At 41.8% G+C, this 18,303-nt stretch overlaps 1 pseudogene; it reads left to right on the forward strand.

The window, feature by feature from the left end:
- Positions 1 to 987: 987 nt before the first annotated feature.
- On the forward strand, positions 988 to 5,837 carry LOC120061958 (annotated as a pseudogene).
- Positions 5,838 to 18,303: the final 12,466 nt, after the last annotated feature.

Raw genomic sequence — 18,303 nt, forward strand, 5'->3', positions numbered from 1 at the left:
TAATAGTCTTTATGACATCTTTGAGATTCTTTTCTATATGAAAAATAATTGATTCAAAGTCTATAAATGGCTATGCTGTGCTATGCTTGTATTTCTCCAAACAAAAACAGACTAGAGTGATGAAACTCACTCTATACATAACAATTTAGGTTCTCTCCCTGCGTGAACATTTTCAGCCAAATCCCTCTCTATTTTGTACGTTTTATGGGCAAATGTTTGTTTTTAAGGGGTGAAAGTCGGTTTTTCCACCAGCTGTATTTTTCTTAAACTGCCCTGAGCATTAATGTCAAAGATTTCAAACTAGCATAATTTCCATCACTACATGTTGGCTAAACATTGACATGTTTTGAGGAACCGAAGGGCCATTCGCAAATAGGGTTGTCACGGTTGGTTATGTACATAAAAATACTTATATTTCTTACAAAATAATTACATATGTATATAATAATTCATAAACATGAATGTTTTTGAAGTTAAGTGAGTTCATCTGGTTCATTTTTAGGCTTTACATTTGACCCCAGCTTTTACAATTGCCCCTGTCAGGGGGCAAATATAACATCCAGACTTTTCAGATGAAAATCAATATCTCATTGGTCTACCTCTAAGTTATACATTTTTTTAAACTTTTTACAGGCAGCCCAATTCAGATCCACTAATTGGTCTTTTGACCAATCACATCATATTTTCACATCAGATTGGTCAAAAGACCAATTAGTGAATAAAAGATAAGAATTGGGTTGCCTGTGTGAACGCAGCATATGCACAGAGACATGGTCCACTGGATAAGTAACCTTACCTGGTTGACTTCTAAGGGGGTGCGAAGACACTCACTATCTTGCACTGAGGTCACCCAGTTTGGAGCGAGATACTAACTGGGAGTACTGTATGTCTTTTTTTGTCACCAAGACTGTTGGCGAGCATGTACGCGAGTTTGAATGCGTGAGACAGCTTCGACCCCAATTGTTCCTAGTTTAGCCCGCGTGCGCTATGGTTGTTCGCATACCAGTTCTGAATTTCAGCACCACTAACAGAGGGGCTTCCAACCTAAGCACCAATGTCAGTGATGGGGACACCTTGGTGCCCCAGGACTCCTTCGGCCTGAGCAGGACTGGCCACACGGTGGTGGCAGTATGTCTTGGGCTCATTTTGGAGTTGGGATTCCTCAACCTTCTTGTCCTCCTTATCTTCGCAAAGTTTCGGTCGCTTTGGACGCCCACCAACCCCATTCTGTTGAACATCAGAGTGAGCGACATCCTCGTGTGTGTTTTCGGAACTCCGTTCAGTTTCGCGGCAAGTATCCAAGGAAGATGGCTCATTGGACACCATGGTTGCAAGTGGTACGGTTTCGCCAATTCGTTTTTCAGTGAGTTTTCTAATATTTCAACATGCGACAAAAGCCATGTAGCCTAGACTACACTACAGGCTGTCCTCAATGTCCTCATGTATTTGTTGCAGGGACTAGTTTTTAACTAATAACGTTTTTTTTATAACCTAGAGCTAGGCTACTTTACTGTCAAAAGGTAATACAAATCCTTCATCAGGGTTTCCCAAACTCGGTCCTGGGGCCCCCCCTGGGTGCACATGTTGGTTGTTGCCCTAGCACTACACAGCTGATTCAAATAACCAACTCATCATTAAGCTTTGACTATTTGAATCAGGTGTATACTTCTAGGGTGAAAACCATGACCGAGTTTGGGAAACCCTGCTTCAGATCATTAGGCCAACAGTTGGTTAAATTATGACTTGTGCTCAGACTTTTCATAATCAATTTATGATGGTATATACGTATATAACCTTATGGTTGGGCCTCGCTGCACATCTTAATTCCAGGCACACTGCTGGTTGTGAAAGGCTCTCTCATTGTCTCAACTCTCACAGCGATGTATCATGCCACAACTGTGCCTCGCTATATAGTGCACACGTTACTAATGCATCCGAATGTGTTACTCCATTGCATGACCAAATCCCCAGGTGTCACAAATGACCTTTTATCCATTTCCTGACTAGATCAGCCTGCACCTCCAGGATAGAAGCTCCTCAGTACTTGCTACCACTGTGGGTCTGGGATAGATTAAAGAATGTACCAGGCAATAAACATTGAGCCCTTTTGTCGAACCCTTTGGAAATACCAGGATTTCTGCATACATTTGAACTGATCTTCATCTAGGTCACAATAGACAAACAGAGTCTGCTTAAACTAATAACACACAGACAATTATATGTTCATGTCTTTATTGAACACACCGTGTAAACATTCACAGTGCAGGTTGGAAAAAGTATGTGAACCCTTGGATTTAATACCTGGTTGACCCTCCTTTGGCAGCAATAACCTCAACCAAACGTTTTCTGTAATTGCGGATCAGACCTGCACAACGATCAGGAGGAATTTTGGACTATTCCTCTTAACAAAACTTACAGTTCAGCAATATTCTTGGGATGTCTGGTGTGAACTGCTCTCTTGAGTTGAGGTCAGGACTCTGACTGGGCCACTCCAGAAGGCGTATCTTCTTCTGAAGCCATTCTGTTGATTTACTACTTTGTTTTGGGTCGTTGGGTGACACAACAGGACCACTTCTGTTGAGCTTCAATTGGTGGACAGATAGCCTGACATTTTCCTGCAAAATGCCTTGATAAACTTGAATTCATTTTTCTGTCTATGATAGCAAGCTGTCCAGGCCCTGAGGCAGCAAAGCAGCCCCAAACCATGATGCTCCCTCCACCATACTTCACAGTTGGGATGAGGTGTTGGTGTGCTGTCACTTTTTGTCACGAGAATTATGTTCTCAATGTTCATAAACCCAATTCAATTAACTACTCAGCCTGAAACCCAGAATTTGTAGGAAACTGGTTGAAATGAATCAGACGGAGGCCCAGCTACAATAGTCAGAAAGTTTATTTACGAGAGCGCGCTACTCTATGGTACAAAACAATTAATTTTATACTGGCTTGTCATGAACACACATTCACACTCACTAACACACGCACACACATTCACACTAACACAACCATACGCACACACATTCTCACCAACCTTAGCACACAATGTCCTGCTACCCAGCCGACAAGATTAGGGGATTCCGTGAGACTTACTCCCCCTCCTCCCTCAAGATAGGAAGACTGGGAAGTACTCTCAGTGGCCCCAGCCACTGAATCTTGCTCAGACAGTCTGTCTGTTATTCAAATAAGGTTTATAGACATATTGTCCAGACTATGGTCATACATAATTCTAATCAATTTCATACTCATACGATTATACGGCTTCAGGGTTCAGAGTGGATTATTCTAGTCATTCATATAAATTCCATCAACACTTTTATTTTCTTCTCCACACATAGTGTTGTGTGTTCCTTCCAAACAACTCATCTGTAGTTTCATCTGTCCACATAATATTTTTCCAGTATCGCTGTGGAACATCCTCGTGCACTTTTGCAAACTTCAGACGTGCAGCAATGTTTCTTTTGGACAGCAGGGGCTTCTTCCGTGGGGTCCTCCATGAACACCATTCTTATTTAGTGTTTTACGTATCGTAGACTCGTCAGAGATGTTAGCATGTTCCAGAGATTTCTGTAAGTCTAGCTGACTCTCTAGGATTCTTCTTAACCTCATTGAGCATTCTGCGCTGTGCTCTTGCTGTCGTCTTTGCAGGACGGCCACTCCTAGGGAGAGTAGCAACAATGCTGAACTTTCTCCATTTATAGACAATTTGTCTTACCGTGGACTAATGAACATCAAGGCTTTTAGAGATACTTTTGTAACCCTTTCCAGCTTTATGCAAGTCAACAATTCTTAGGTCTTCTGAGATCTCTTTTGTTCGAGGCATGGTTCACATCAAACAATGCTTCTTGTGAATAGCAAACTCAAATGTATTATTTTTGTTTTAAATGGGGCAGCTCTAACCAACATCTCCAATCTTGTCTCATTGATTGGACTCCAGGTTAGCTGACTCCAATTAGCTTTAGCTTTTGGAGACGTCATTAGCCTAGGGGTTCACATACTTTTTTACAACCTACACTGTGAATGTTTAAATTATGTATTCAATATAGATGAGAAATACAGTTTGTGCTATTAGTTTAAGCACGCTATGTTTGTCTTGTTGTGACTTAGATGAAGATCAAATGTTATGACCAATTTATGCAGAAATCCAGGTAATTCCAAAGGGTTCACATTTTTTCTTGCCACTACATGGTTGAACATTGTGTTTATAACACCGGTAATGGGCTACAAGGCTCAGTCTAATTGAGCATCTAAGAGGTGTCTGGTGACAGACAGGGAGGAAACGTTTTACAGGAACTGACATTGTTATTACTCCTGATTGGCTGGTATATCCCTAGTCGGCCATGCTCATTAGCTACATTAGGACATTACACAATGTTAAATCAACTCTGGGGAGGTCTCATGCCAGGACTGGGCTACTTTTAACCCCAAGACATGATGCAGAAGAACCTTCTGTTCTGAGAAGTGAAATTGACACAGTTAATCGTTTAGCTCTTTCACACATTACATAAGATCCACTGTCTTTGAACCCCTAACATGCATGACTAGCACCACAGCATTACAAGTGGGTGCTACACATTGATAATAGCAACAATAATACAATTCCAACTCTTCTCTCCCTCCTGTTCCCAGGTGGCTAAGACCAACCTGCAGTTGGCCCAGAGGCGAGAGCAGCACATCCTGATCATGGTGCTGTCCATGGTGTCGTGCTACCTGTTATGCTGGATGCCCTACGGCGTCATGGCCCTAGTGGCCACCTTCGGCCGGTCAGGCCTGGTCACCCCTGTGGCCAGCGTGGTGCCCACCATCTTGGCTAAGAGCAGCACCGTCATCAACCCTGTCATCTACGTGCTGTTCAACAACCAGGTGAGAGGGGGCACTAGAGGGCAGACCAGAGGGACAATGGTGTTCAACTGTTGTGTAGCCTTTACAGCAGTGGGGTGCAGCTTAGACAGCCTTCTATTGCATCCTGGCATGTGAGCCCAGAAAAACAAGCACAGACAGCCTTTCAGAGTCCATACTGTGGATATCATTGAGGTTTCATTTTATGTGGTTTGTCCTACCATGCTGACATTATGTTTTTGCTAAATACTCTAGTTCAGTTTCAGTGTTGTACTGAACCCGGGTTCAGGTTCATAGACATGACTTTAGCTTGACCAGCTAATCAGGTCTCTTATGAGAGCTCGGTTGATCAATGGGGGTTAAAGTACTTGTCAGTGAAGAGCAGAGAGGGGCTGGGTGGAGTGACACTGCTAATGTCCCCACAAGGACTACTGACAGTGACACCCTGGCTCCTGTCATTGTGAGAAAACACACTCCCAGTAATTACTCTGTGCCTCTCAACACCCTCTGCAATCCTGCCTCCCAGATGCTACCAATGACACTTAAGAACGGACTGGCTGACATCTGTCGTCTCTGGCTTCCCTTGAGCCAAGAAGAGGAGTCGAGTATCAACACAGACTGGATTTAACTCCTGTTAATAGAGTACACATACTAAACTAGAAGTTCAGTGTGTTCTATTTTCATGGATGAGTTGTCAAATGCTATTGCTTCAGTGTGCGTGAAAGAGATTGATACTCAAAGTGGTGTGTGTGTTTGTCAGTTTCACAGATGTTTCGTGGCCTTTGTGAGGAGGGGAGCCCCAGTCTGTGTACGGCTTCAACACCCAGCAGAGAGGAGAACACTCCCCCGGGACACCTCTCTCACACCCCTCCCTGGCCCCAAAACAACACTCGCTCGGCTCTCCACATACACTCGGCTACAGGAACCCCAGCAATTCCCCCCCGTGTGGCCTGCGGAGTGAGTGGCACACCAGGTCTCTGGTGGGCCACTACACCCCCTGAGAGCGCCACCCCCCCCCCCTCTACAGGGCTGGGGGAACCACTCTCTGAGGTGGATATTTATTTCAGATTCCCATTTGCTACAGAAGAAGCAGCAGCTATTCTTCCTGTGGTCCACACAAAACACTAATGGACAGGAACCGCAACACAAATCCAAACTCAGAACACCATGACCTGCGAACAGCGGAGAACGACTGCCCCCTCTCATTGAAGCCACCAAGGAAGAAATTGCTTTTAATACACCAGATGTATGTCTTTGAACCGATTTACTTTAAAATCGCACACAGACGATACAAGGATAATGACAGCCTGCAGTAGCCCAGTGTGCCTACAACTTGAGTTACTCCGAGAGGGCAGCACTGAGCTAGCCTGCAACATCACTTCCTGGTATGTTATCCTTTCCCTGAGAATACTTTGTTAGTTACTTTTGATGTTGACTCGTTATACACTATTAAAAAACAATATGAGTGATATTTCACCCGATGTAGAAATGTTAAGCATCCGCTTGGTGCTTCCACTCAATACCAAATATGGTAGTGAGAGGAAGCCCACTGGCTGGCAGTGGGAGAAGATGGAACAAGAGATTTTTGCCGACATACTGTACATTCTCTCATCAATGAAACATTTGATCTCAATAGTTTTCGGTTCCCAAAACTAGAATGTTATGAACAGAGTGGACTAAGTTATGTAGACTTTACCCTTTGCAACAAAAAAAAATGGCATTGTTTAAGAGTGCCAAGGCGAATTGAGTCATTGCATGTGCACATAGGTTGCGTTCCCTATCGGAAATATGCAGATGCAGACTAGAACGCTAGCTCATGGATCTCGCTAGCTCATGCTTCGCTCTGCCCACTTCCTTGATTGTTCTGCCCTCTGACTCATTTGTTCACATTGGAAACGACAGGCTGTGTTCTCTTGGTTTAGTTATAAAAATCTTTGCTAATATTCCACATGAGAGCGGTATTGAAGCCATGGAACATTTTTTTTTTGTGATCCAAATTAACTACCCTCCAGTGCATGCATTATAACGTTGGCTGAAATACTGAAATAGTACTCACTATTTAATGTTTCAAAACAACTTCTTTATCCAGACTAAGGGTACTGCTATGGGATCCCCTATCGCTCCTAACTATGCTCATGAGTATGTGGTTACATGGAGTCAAAAAAAAAGTCAATTATCAATCATCTCACCAACAAAACAATGTGCCTAACGTTATTATTTGGAAATGGTGCATTGATATATTTGTTTTATGGAGGGGTGATGCAAAACAGCTCCAGACGTTCCAAGCTTAACTCTTGTTCTGAGCACCTGAGATTCCCTATGCAATCTGACACACGTCAAATGAGTTTGAGATCGTTGAATGTGGTAAAAGGTTAATGATGAGTAGTGCGGATGAAATGGAGGCAATTGAAAAGCCAGGAATGGTCGGTAGTGGAAAGACATGGGGGGGAAAGAGAGCAGTGGAGCGTCTAGTAAAGAAAGCATAAAGAGGGCCAACGTAGGAAGCAAGAGTAATGATGTGTTGGAGTGGGAAGTGGTGATGGTGTTTGTGACCACAGGGTGTAAGTGAGGCCCTATCTGACTAACTAATGGTAGTAAGGCTCAGCAAGAGAAGATTTTGAAAATGGAAACTTAATGGGATGAAGATTAAAAGCCATGTACCTGCTGCGTATGCTAGGTTAAGGGGAGTCATCACTGGGGTCTGTCGTGACTTTACTTTAATTAGATAAGTCATCAGATAATCAACTATGTTTAATTGTTACCCAATTGAAATGAATCATGTAACAATTAACTCATTAGGATTTGGGGAACCACGAGAGTGGTTGTTTTAGCGTTACCATCTCCTGAATTAAACTCAAGGTCTTTACCTATCACATCCATAAAACAGTCAACGTATTAATCATAACCTTGTATCATATCATCATTCTGAACAGTTGTAACCTCCTGCATCTGCAAAAACCCCAGCCTTACTTATGATTCAGTACTACACAAATCGGTTGATTTATTAGCTAACTAACACAGGATAAACATACACTAATACATTAGAAAAAGGTCCCTAGCAGACTGACACAACATATGTCGGCTTGTTACAAAGGAGATAGAAAGACGCTTATCATTGATACATTTTAGGAACTACTCTCACAGTAATCATATACTTTGCACACGAACCGCCGCCCGTTTGGAATAAAATCATGAATGTATTTACGTATAAATGTCTTCGTTCGCCATGTATGTATGTCGGAACCAAACTTTCTTGGATAGGATTTGGTTGGGTCTTTCCGCGGCACGCGGTCTCTTCTACTGTTGCTCTCCTCTGCCATCACCCGGAATCCAGTGACCAGTTGTGTAGTCCTGAACAGAACTAGAGCTCACTCTGCTTCCACTTGATCTGGAAGAGAATTATTTGAAGATAGGCTAGCCAGCTGTGCTGAGAGTAGCATACTACAGTGATTTGAGAATAGTAGAATGGTCCCACTAAAATTAGCTTTTCTAGATACTTTACTTAGGACCGCTAATCAGCTGTACCAGTGATTGTCCAGGAGGTGAGCTTCTCGCCTCTACCTCGTGTTGATAGTCAGAGTTCAAACCACTTTGGATGTGAGCTGCAGCTACATGCCTCTCTGGTCTAAATATGAATTTCTTTACCAATCCTTTTATACACTCTGGTCGAAAGGGACGGTTCCGTCAGGCTATTTACTGTGCAAAGTTTATAGAAAACAAATTCTCTGGCTCCAAAAATATTTTAATAAATACTTTCATAATTGTTCATATTTCATGCACAATGTAGAGGATGGATATTTTATACATGTAGTGTTTATACTTTAACTTACAGTATTTCCTTTATAACATGTTTAATTACATCACAAAATAACCCATATGTCATTCTTTAGATCACCTCTGGCCATTCCCCACGTTCTCTGTTAGAAATATTGTCCCAGTATTGGCTTTAGAACGTGTTAGAGTTTCTTCGGGAAACTGTTGGTGTAGACAAAGGAACATTCCTGTGTCAATTTGGAGAGGGATGTTCTCTCTTTCCTTGATTTACAACAGGGTGTGAAATGTCAACCCCCCCCCCCCCCCCCCCCAGCAGCTCCCTCCCCCCCTGTGGGGGAGAGAGGATCTTGCTGACATCTATTCATTGCAAACCTGATCTGACCCATTTTGGATCCTCACAGGACAGTCATGACAGATCCCAATATCTATGTCCACAGATGACATTAAAGAAAATGTGAAGGGAGGCAGAGTGATTGAGGCCAAAGGGTTCATCAGTAGGAAAGAGGGTCAAAGAAGTGAAAGCTTATCAGTGACGCTGAGGTAGGAGAAAGTCTTGCTGGGCAAAGTACAGATTGAAACTATGTTAGAATTTGAAACGTTTTAAATGTCAAAGCATGGGACATGTACTGTAGTTGCTCAGTGTAAAGAAAAGATGTGGGAACATGATTATGGTGAATGTAGATGCAATGTGAAGGTTAAGTGCTGTACATGTGGGGGAGAACACAGTGTAGCATTTGGTGGATGCCAGGTACAGAGAAAGGCTAGAGAAGCTCAGAGATATAAGATCAGTCAGGATGTGTCATATGCAGAGGCCGTGAAACAGATTGGTAGAACTACAGTGGGGACTGATGGAGATTACATGGATGTACCTGTACTTAGTGGACCTACTGTCAGGGCTGATGCTTCTCATGGTCCTGGCAGGGTTTTGAGGCCTGTTCAGAAATGTTGTGCTCATGAATGTGCGGCGTCCAAGGACACTTTAATAATGAATAAAGTTGCCTTCATAACTTTTATTGGTATTATCAATACGACTTAGGTTGTGGAAAGCAGAAATGCCAGGTTGAAGATTATTGTGGAGACGGAAAAAGAGATATTGTGGGTAACAGATGTTACTGTTGAAATGGTTGTTGACATGCTGAACAATCCTACGGGTGGAGTGTTTCAGCATGATATAGAGAAAGTTTAATGGAAGGGGTTTTGGGGGAGGGTTTGGTAAAGTTAGGGATTTATTTGGTTTGAATTTTATTTTCATGGTGTACAGAATTGGGCAGATCATGATTTTACAGTACGTGGCGACATGCACTTAAACGATTGTTTGCGGACTGCCATGATATCAGAGTTTTTGCTCTACAGCCAATTCTGTCGAATCAAAAATAATTAGCAAAAAACAATCGGATTTCAACGAACGATATGGAAATAAATTTAAAGGAAAGGGGGGTACAAAAATGGTCAGATCAATACTGCAGTTGAAGAAATTAAAAACATTATCTCTTTCAAGGACAGTCTTGTTAAAAACGTTTTCTTACGACTTCCTATTCAAAGTGCTCTGAACAAATTAATGGACTGCAGTTGTGAAGCTTTCTAACAAAAAACATTTCATGATACAAATACTCGCTCGTATCGACATTCTTTCACTTACACACTTCCCTTTTACTGTATGAATCTTGTACGCTCCGTCTATGCGGAACTAATTTCATTAATCTGCTTTTAAAATTGAATGTGTATTTTAACAACAGTGTTTGAGCATCTTTTTCTCCATTTGTGCTAATTGAAACCTTAATTATGTAATTACATTTGGGAGGGGAAAGAATGCCCTCCTGCAGTTAAATCAGACATTTGTTTGGCCCAGTTGCAGTAGAGAGAATGACTTTGCTTGCACTCCAGGCACCATAAGAGGTACTTGAAGCACACTCAAGTCATAATTTCATTTTCTAATAGCCAATACAAGTAGGATGCTAACAACTGGGTCAGGATCTGACATCCCCCGTGGAACCAAAGTTAAAAGCACTAACTAGTTCTCCCTGAATTTTTACCCCTGGGTGCAAAGGAGAAGTTTCTGTATGTGAGCGCGTTTGAGTGGTAAGGCTACACTAACCGACTGTAAACGAAAGTCGAGGGGGTGCCTCTGCAACAGCCAAACGTCAGACACTGATCTGGTTATCCAACAAGGCTCAGAGTAACATGGCAGTGTTGCCATTATTTAGAAGTTTCTTTGATGTAAAAAAAACAACCTCATCACACACACCCACCAACTGAAATACTGTGTGTACATGGTATAGTCAGCCTCAAATATCACAGCAATTTGTAGCCACTGTATGAATCTCGGCAAAGTTGGTTCCTGTTTCAGTCTGGTCACGTTTGCGTCAAAACCAAACAAACACCCTCACGATTAGGGGATAATAGAGCCTCCCACTATGCAGGTGACGAAAGGCGGTGATCGACGACTTGATGCCAGATCTTACAAGATAGGTATTGGATAGATATTTTACATATCATCTAACCACATGTTGCAGGGCAGTCCTACAGAGCCAAAACACTTATTGTTTTCATTCTCTCCTTCTACTCAGACCTGGGACACCAGGTGAGTGCAATTAACTACAAGGTAGTAAGAAAAAAACAGAAGTGTTTCAGCCCTCCTGGATCAGAATTGCACAGCCCTGTAAATCTGGTGCCCGAAGGCACAGTCAATGAAGTGGCAAGCGACCATTGATTGACGCATGCAACGTGTGAGCATGGGCACACACACACTGTAGAGGAATCACAAGGTGGAACTCAGAGCAAGGGAAGATTATGGTCAAGTCAGGATTTCTCAGTAAATGGAAAGCTTCTAATTTAATCCTATTGAGTCAAGCAGTTTCCATAGCATTTCATCAGCAGACTCATTTGGAATGGTAGTCTACTTCCGAAATGGCACCCTAGTCGCTTTATAGTGCACTACAAGAGCCATGTTCAAAGTTGCACTATAAAGACAATAGGGTGCCATTTCGGACGTCGACTACCACTAAATGTCTTGAGTTAACATTCACTCTGCACTAGCAGTAAAAGAGGACTTAAGACAAACTAGGGGGAAAAACCCCCTGAAACTTTCATTTTCATAATGCACATTGCTGAACAGGGAAATGACAGTTTGAAGTGTTCCATTATTAAATGCAGCCTTAGCAACATTTTTTTTTTTTTACTACAAAAACGCACTGTTTTGGAATCAGCTTAGTTTCCTTGTATCTAAAATATATGAACAATGACATACATTGCAACAATATAGAAAATAATACAGCGGCATATTAACATGACTGGCAAGCTGTCTAAACAAAGTTCACCAATACACAACTGCCAAAGCACTAAATTCTACATTATAGGCATAAGAGAAATACACATTTATATTTAGTATGGTGATCAGTAACAAACCAGGGCTTCCCTTAGTGGCATACATATGAATCTCTGGTGGTATGCCCCTTGAGCTATAGTATTTGTTTAACTGATGATAAAGGGGTTTAAATCCATGTATAAATATCAAGTTATGATTCAGCCCTAAATGCAGTAGAAGTCTGATTTATAAGGATATGAGGATGAAGATGCAAGAAGGCTAACGCTAAGAATGGAGCAGGAATGCTAACACTAAGGTTAGTGCTGGAATTCACAAGCCAAAGCAAGTCAATGGTACCCATATTAGCATTTTCTTGCGCTTCATGTCCAAATCTATAACTATTGAGTTATACAATTTATTTTTTGGACATGAAGTACACAAATTCTGATATGGGTAGCTTACCATTGACTCACTTTGGATTGTGCCATCAATGGTAAAATATTAGCATTTGAAACAGTGGTCAGGTAAATAAAACCAAAGCACAGATTTGTCATATATTGTTAAGAGTATTTTACTTTAAATTGGGATCAAGAATATGCATATCCTTGCTTCAGGGCCTGAGCTACAGGCAGTTAGATTTGGGGGTCATTTTAGATGAAAATTGGGAAAAAAGACTAATCCTTAAGAGGTTTTAAAGCGGCAATATGTAACTTTTTGGGCGACCTGACCAAATGCACATAGAAATGTGAGTTATAGATCTGTCACTCATTGAAAAAAAGTCTAAGAAGCGATAGATCTGTTCTGTGTGCTATTTATATGCTTCCTGTTCTCAAGTTTTGTTTTTGCATCTTTTACTTTTGGTTTAGTACACCAGCTGAAAATACTCTTTGTTATGGAAAATATATTAAACAGTGGTTTAGATGGTGCAATGATTCTCTACACTATATTTGCTTGTTTTGTCACAACCTGAAATTAGGCAAACTGTTAACATTTTAGCAACCAGGAAATGGCAGAGTGATTTCTGCATAGTGCACCTTTAAGCAAAAAGGTTACATCAACTCTGGGGTCTGTTTTGAGGCAAGCCACAGGGGATGACTTTGTGCCCACAACCCACCTGTGAAATTTTGCATGCGAATGTGGAACACTGTTCCACTTTCAGTAAAACCCTACATATATTAACATGCCTTCAAGCTAGCAGTCTTTCCATTCTCGCTCGTCCTGTGGTCCAACTCAAATGCTTCACTATGAGAGGAGGCTGGGGGTGGCTCTTACAGCAATTTACAGAATTCTGATGAAAACCAACCATCCCCGCTGTTGATTTGTGGGATAACATTGGCCTCTCAAGCGTTGGTGTGGTTGACACTGACTAATTCTTTCTGTAACCAGTGTGGGTTTTTGGGCACCTATACTTGAGAGGGGCGGATTTCCAAAAATGTCTTCCCACTGGGTACAAGCTGGTTGAATCAACATTGTTTCAATGTAGTTTGTCAACGTATTGTTACGTGAGAAATACATTGGATTAGAAAAAAATAATTTTGAGGGAGCAATTTCAACCACAGGATTATGTCAAGGTAACTGAATTTCAACAGACATACCTTGTTTAAAATACCATATGATCAAAAGTACGTGGACACCTGCTCGACAAACATCTCATTCCAAAATCATGGGTATTAATATGGAGTTGCCCCCCCTTTGCTGCTATAACAGCCTCAACTCTTCTGGGAAGGCTTTCCCACTAGATGTCGGAACATTGCTGCGGGGATTTGCTTCCATTTAGCCACAAGCATTAGTGAGCTCGGGCACTGATGTTGGGCTATTAGGCCTGGCTCGCAGTCGGCGTTCCAAATCTTCCCAAAGGTGTTATATTTGGTTGAGGTCAGGGCTCTGTGCAGGCCAGTCAAGTTCGTCCACACTGATCTTGACAAACCATTTCTGTATGGACCTCGCTTTGTGCACGGGGGCATTGTCATGCTGAGACTGGAAAAGGCAAAGTTAAACGCACAAAATAAACGCTCACAATTGGCCCAGCGTCGTCCGGGTTAGGGGAAAGTTTGGCCGGCTGGGATTTCCTTGTCCCATCGTGCTGTAGCTGCTCCTTGTGGCGGGACGGGTGCCTGCAAGCTGACTTAGGTCATCAGCTGGACTGTATTTCCCCTGACACATTGGTGCGGCTGGCTTCCGGGTTAAGCGAGCAGTGTGTCAAGAAGCAGTGCGGCTTGGCAGGGTCGTGTTTCGGAGGACACATGGCTCTCGACCTTCTCCTCTCCGTAGGGGAGTTGCAGTGATGGGACAAGAGAACTAAATTGTTATTGGGGCATATGTGTAAATTGTATATGTGTAATTTGTACTTTAAAAAAAACATCAGATCTAGATCCACGATCAGATAAAAAACATTAGGCTGTGCGGCACCTCCCATCCAAGGTTTTAACCAAACCTATGTTATTTGTCACTGACTGTTACCAATGTGCTATCAACCTAAATACTATAAAGCATTTGTAAAGTCATCAACAGCTATTGTTTCAATTCAACCCATGATTCAACTAAGAATAGACAATACAATAGGTCTAGGGTTTAAAGCTCTGGTTGATTTCAAATGGAATGATATTTAGTTATATTCAATTGTGTTTGGCTGTCAACACAACCAAATATCAATATTTAAAGGTGATGTATTTTCTGCTGGGTTAGTTCAATCTGTGCCACTGAGTTAGTCTGGCTTTAATTTCAGTTTGTCTACAAATGTATAATGATGTTGGATTCGCAGCTCCATCTCAACATTCTAAGTAAAACAAAACAGGACTAAATCAAATAACTTTATTTAAAGTGCATATAAAGTTAGATTTTATCCTGTTCTTTAATTTACATTTTTGGTTGAGATGGAGACATGAATTCAACATTAATTCCAGTTTGTCTACAAATGAATAATTTAAGCCAGACTAAATCAGTAACCCAGATGGAACTATCCAATGGCTGTAATAATCTGCGCAGACGGTTGAATGGCATTGATCATTTCCACCATTCTATTGTAATCTCAACTGGAATGCAGGTCATTTGGTTCTGTCATTAGATTAAACACAATGGCAACACAATCTGTCCTATAAATAGACAAATCTGACATTGAATTCCCATTTACTATGCTGTGCTTTTAAATAGTTGATAGCGCAGTGTTAAACATTTCTCCATTGGAATTTGGTTGAGCTTTAAGAGGCTGCTGCCTATATACATATACTTGAAATCACTGGCCACTTTAATAAACGGACAACTAGTCACTTTAACGTTTACATATCTTGCATTACTCATCTCAACTGCATATACCGTATTCTACTGTATCTTAGTCTATACTGCTTTGACATTGCTTGTCCTCCATATATTTATATATTCTTAAATTACATTCCTTTACTTAGATTTGTGTGTATTGTTAGATATTACTGCACTGTCGCAGCTGGAAACACAAGCATTTCACTACACCCGCAATAACATCTGCTATATGTGACCAATAAAATTTGATTTGAGGTTGGTGAAAGCATAGTGATAACACATTGGAAATTCAATTAACTTTTGGCTGTCTTTTGGAGTGGGTGAATATAGGTTGTAATCCCATTGATCAACGTCTCAACTACAGGAGGCTGCTGATGGGTGGAAGGCTCATAATGCCTTGAATGGAATGGTATCAAACATATGGAAACCACGTGTTTGTGTTCAATAGCATTACATTTAATTCTGCATACTCCAAGAAAGGTTCATCTCACCTTTTTGGTAAATTTAAAAAAAAAAAAAACATTCAGACTATTTGCTATGAGACTTAATTGAGCTCAGGTGTATCCTGTTTCCATTGATCATCCTTGATGTTTCTACAACTTGATTGGAGTCCACCTGTGGTACAATTTATTGATTGGACATGATTTGGAAAGGCACACACCTGTCTATATAAGGTCCCACAGTTGACAGTGCATGACAGAGCAAAAACCAAGCCATGAGGTTGAAGGAATTGTCCATAGAGCTCCGAGACAATTGTGTCGAGGCACATATCTGGGGAAAGGTACCAAAAAATGTCTGCAGCATTGAAGGTCCCGAAGAACACAGTGGCCTCCATTCCTAAATGGAAGAAGTTTGGAACCACCAAGACTCTTTCTTTAGAGCTGGCCGCCCAGCCAAACTGAGCAATCGGGGGAGAAGGGCCTTGGTCAGGGAGGTGGTCACTCTGACAGAGCTCCAGAGTTCCTCTACAGAGATGGTTGTCCTTCTGGAAGATTCTACCATCTCTGCAGCACTCCACCAATCAGGCCTTTACGGTAGAGTGGCCAGACGGAAGCCACTCCTCAGTAAAAGTCAAATGACAGCCCACTTGGAGTTTGCAAAAAGGCAACTAAAGAATCTCAGACCATGAGAAACAAGATTCTCTGATCTGATGAAAACAAGATTGAAGACTTTGGCCTGAATGCCAAGCATCACGTCTGGAGGAAACCAGGCACTGCTCATCACCTGGCCGATACCATCCCTATGGTGAAGCATGGTGGTGGCATCATGCTGTGGGGCTGTTTTTCAGTGGCAGGGACTGGGAGACTAGTCAGGATCGAGATTAAGATTAACGGAGCAAAGTACAGAGAGATCCTTGATGAAAACCTGCTCCAGAACGCTCAGGACCTCAGACTGCAGGAAAAGGTTCACCTTCCAACAGGACAACAACCCTAAGCACACAGCCAAGACAACGCAGGAGTGGCTTCGGGACAAGTCTCTGAATGTCCTTGAAAGGCCCAGCCAGAGCCCGAACTTGAACCCGATCGAACATCTCTGGAGAGACCTGAAAATAGCTGTGCAGTGACGCTCCCCATCCAACCTGACATAGCTTGAGAGGATCTACAGAGAAGAATGGAAGAAACTCCCCAAATACAGGTGTGCCAAGCTTGTAGGGTCATACCCAAGAAGACTTGAGGCTGTAATCGCTGCCAAAGGTGCTTCAACAAAGTACTGAGTAAAGGGTCTGAATACTTATGTAAATGTGATATTTCCTTTTAATTTTTTATAAATTTGCAAAAATGTATAATAACCATTTTTTCTTTGTCATTGTGGGGTATTGTGTGGAGATTGAAGAAAATACATTTTAATACATTTTAGAAATAAGGCTGTAACATAATAAAATGTGGAAAAAGTCAAGGGGTCTGAATACTTTTTGAATGCACTGTATTTGGTCTTAGAGAAAATGTGCATATTTTGAAAGATCTTTCTTGATCTAAACATCAGCCTCCATCACTGTTGAAGTATCACAGGACTCTAGCTTGGCTTTCTGAATTTGTTAGGAACCTGCCTTTCATCTAATATTAATCTTGTCCATCTATGAGAAAGTGAACGTTGTTTCTGTTTTAAAATCTATGAATTATTTTAGATTACTGGCTATAAATTGATTGCAATGTGCTACAGTGACGAAACCACTTTCCTGTTGCGTTACGATGTAAGGATTCCAGGCGTATGCGTTGTTAGTGGATGTGATGTAGGGCTCAGACAGGAGTTGATGGACAGTCCGAAGAGCAAACAAAATGGTCGGTGGGACATCCCAGCTACAAGTGGTGTCAGATTTCAGAGACATACTCACTCCTGTGTCTGTGAGAATCAGGGCTACCGCTCAATGCAAGCAGTCTTCGGTGTCCACAGATCTATTTATAAACAAATGGCTTCCAGTACCAGAACCACGCAGGTCCCCTAAACAGTGGACTTAGATGTTTTAAAACTAATTTGATGACGCAGTTAAAATGTGTATTTTATTCGGTGCCGGAGAAGATGGCTGACGTTTTACGTGCTCCTAACCATTTGTGCTTTTTTGTCTGTATTTTTGTTTTTGTAACTTATTTTTTTAAACTTATTTTGTACATACTGTTGTTGCTACCGTCTCTAATGACTGAAAATAACTTTTGGACATCAGAACAGTGATTATTCACCACGAACTGGCAGAAGCTTTTTTTTTACTTTAACGAGTCTGACAAGCCCGACGTGAAGGACATACTGCTTTCCCGGTGACAGGCCCAAATCCCCGTCATTTGCGTGAAGAGACGACGGCGAAAAAGAGGACAGAGGTCAGGCTGCCTTCTGAGAATTCGTAGGTGATCGAATAAACCCCCCCTGCCTTCAGTTCTACTAGCTAATGTGCAATCATTGGAAAATTAAAATCGACGACCTACGAGGAAGATCAAACTACCAACGGGACATTTAAAAACTGTAATATCTTATGCTTCGGAGTAGTGGCTGAATGACGACATTATCAACATACGGCTGGTTATACGCTGTATCGGCAGGATAGAACAGTGGCGTCTGGTAAGACAAGGAGGGGCGGACTATATATATTTGTAAACAACAGCTGGTGCACGATATCTAAGGAAGTCTTGAGGTTTTGCTCGCCT

This window comes from Salvelinus namaycush, chromosome 17 (assembly GCF_016432855.1).
Source record: "Salvelinus namaycush isolate Seneca chromosome 17, SaNama_1.0, whole genome shotgun sequence".
Classification (NCBI taxonomy): Eukaryota; Metazoa; Chordata; class Actinopteri; order Salmoniformes; family Salmonidae; genus Salvelinus; species Salvelinus namaycush.